General features: G+C 43.7%; 1 long non-coding RNA gene across 1 annotated transcript; it reads left to right on the top strand.

The window, feature by feature from the left end:
• The first annotated feature begins 361 nt into the window (after positions 1-361).
• On the top strand, positions 362-1,988 carry LOC143441501 (uncharacterized). Its single transcript, XR_013108984.1, has 2 exons — positions 362-483; positions 570-1,988. It is a non-coding gene; the product is annotated as an uncharacterized LOC143441501 (long non-coding RNA).
• Positions 1,989-2,930: the final 942 nt, after the last annotated feature.

Below are 2,930 nucleotides of genomic sequence, written 5' to 3'. Positions count from 1 at the left end.
TATAGAATCCAGGACCACCAGGCTAGAGATGGCCTCACCCACAATAGGCTGGGCCCTCCCCATCAGTCACTAATTTAGGAAGTACCCCACATCTGGATCTTATGAGAGCATTTTCCCAATTGAGGTCCCCTTCCTCCGGATGACTCTTGCCTGTGTCAAGTTGACAGAACTATCCAGCACAAATGGTGTAGCCACTTAGCCAGAGTCCTACAAATTGTACTTGCTGGAATTGGCTTCTTGTATTCTCCAAGCTCCCGGGGTGACTACGCCCTCTAGTGGCTGGTCTGGGAATGGCAGGGCCAGGCTAGAGCGGCCACCACACACAAACACACCCCCGTCACCGGAAGTACTGTGGGGGCGGAAGTGATGTTCTAACGGCTCTGCCGCCATTACGCCGGGGCTCCGTGAGGTGAATCAAGTCACGGTTAGAGCACCGGAGGAGGAGGAAGAGAGGTTTTTGGCCCCGAGTGGCGAGCAGCAGAGGTAAGTACCAAACAAGTATTGATTTCCTTCCACTGTTAGTGGGCTTTGCAGTGGTCCTAGCGGCTTTTCTGTTTTGTCCTTTCTAGGACTTGGCAGCCATCTTACGAGCCCGGAGCCGTAAACGCTCGGGAGACCATCGGGACAGTTCCTACTCTTCCTTAGTTTGGGGAGAGGAAAAAAAAAAAAATGGCCGAACCAAACCGCCCAGAAAAGCTCATCATTGGTGAGCTTAATAAAGAACTCAAACAGAAAACCCTTACAGCCATATTTATGAAGTACGGGCAAATAATGGATCTCATTTTGAAGAACAATCGTGAGACCCACAAATTGCGAAAAAGATGCAATAATGGTGCGGCCTTTGAAGCCTCCTCAGGTGTTAAGGGTGCGGCGGGAGGCGTGCATGAAAAGCTCTCTGACGGAAAAGTCACAGTGGAGCAAGGGAAGGCCAGCAGAGTGGAACATGTCACCAGTGCAGCATTCGGGGGTGGTAGACTTGGACCACCTCCTCCTCCCAGATGCACTGGCCCTCCCAGAGGTGGAAGAAGAGGAAGAGATGGTAATAGAGGAAGTAGGAGGCTTCCCACACACATGGCTGATGGCAGTTCCTCCATAAAATACTAAGATTTCTTCCAGGGGGCAGTTTCCAGTAAAAAGAGCCACCACCCTGAGGTTGTGGTCGTCCTTCTAAGAGATCAGTGCCCTCTGTATCACATTGGAAGAGATAGTTATGGAAGCACAACACCAAGTAACCCACTGTCTTACAGACACTTTTGTTTGTTGCCAGTTGACTGTAGTCTACCAAAGACTTCTAGTCAGTGATCATCCAAGTTCTAGTGATACAAGCGATTATACATTACCGCCATAAGATTATACTGTCATTCTTCATCATCTGCCCATCAAGAGGTTATAGTGATAGATATGGACATGTTTGCAGCGGTGACTATTTAGGTCATCTCGGGTTGAGTTTACTACAGAAGTTCTATGAGACCAGTGCTCCACTTGCACAAAGGGCCCCACTCTCAAGTTCCAATGGAAGCAGTCACTGTGGTAATAATTGCATTTCGTGTGATAGATAGGAAGCACAAGCATCTTAAGTTGTCACAATTGCCTTGGAATGCAAGAACTCGAGCTCCCCCTTGTTCGGAAAGGAGATGCTCTCCATGTGATCCCTGCAACAGTGCAAACCACAGAGCACAGAGATGGAGGAGTCTAATCTGATAGATGGGGAGGCAGAAGCACATCCTAGAATTCCATAAAACTTTGGACCAAAATCACCAAATGTACAAGATAGAAATGATTCATAACTACCTAAGGATTAGGGGGAGAAGTTCCATTGACTTTTTGAGTTTTCCGGTTAGGATCTCTGTAGCTTTTATGTTTTGTGAGGGGGGAAAGTAAGCCATTTTAATTTTGGTAGTAGAATTGTTTTAGCAGGAAATGTTAAGTGTGTTTAGTGCTGACTTGGACCAATATAAGTTTCCAAATAAAAGCATTCCTAAAAACTGTTTCCTGTCTGACTTTTTTTCCCAGTAAAGAAGTCAATTCTACTATCTTCCATGTGCATCCCTCCCTCCATCTAGAAGCCCATTGGTCTCTATTGAGAAATGAATTGTCCTGCTCTTCAAACAAGCTAGCTATTAGAGGATAGCTAGAATAGACCACATTTAGGACTTAAGGTTTCAGAAAGCAAAACTCTGTTCTTGGGTTCCAATAAATAGGAAATTGCCATTTGCCCAGTAAACCCATATTCCCCACTCCTCTTGTCATTTCCTTGAAAATCTGAAGAAAAAAAAAAAAAAAAAAAAAAAATCCCTTACCCTTTTCACCATAAGACCATTAAAAAATTAAAAATATTTTAAAACAACAGAATGCTAATTAAAGTATTTTGTCAAAGCAAACAAGCAAAAAAAAAAAAAAGTAGTCCACTTGCACCACAATATACAATGCAAAATCTTGGTCTGAGTTAATGGCTCAGTGGCCACCCTTCCAGAGAACCAGGGTTTGATTCCAGAACACACATGGCCATTCAAAATAGTCTGTAATTCCAGTTCTAAGAGATACAGTGCCCTTTTCTGGCCTCCAAAGTAGTCAGGTACATTAAGTGCTACATAAATTTACATGCAGGCAAAGTGTTAGTACATATAAAATAATTAAATACAAAAGACAAGTTGGTGCTTAAAATAATGTACACTCCTGTAACACATAATAATTATTCTGAATTTCACAATCTTCTGAGAAGGTAAGACTCTCCATGGGAAAGACAGTGAACACAGACCAGATCCATCACTGGAAACAGGTTTTTACAAAGGTATTTTAGTTCAATAACACATTAAGGGCTCTAGACTGTCCTGATACTAAGAAGCTGATGCTATAATAGGCCTTACCCCTTTCTAGGCCTCCCTCACTGCAGGCCCTCTTGTTTTTATTGTTCTAGTTTGGTTTGATTT

The sequence above is a fragment of the Arvicanthis niloticus genome, chromosome 1 (assembly GCF_011762505.2).
Source record: "Arvicanthis niloticus isolate mArvNil1 chromosome 1, mArvNil1.pat.X, whole genome shotgun sequence".
In the NCBI taxonomy this organism is placed as follows: Eukaryota; Metazoa; Chordata; class Mammalia; order Rodentia; family Muridae; genus Arvicanthis; species Arvicanthis niloticus.
The sequence above is the reverse complement of the archived record's forward strand: the minus strand, read 5'-3'. Positions and strand labels throughout refer to the sequence as shown.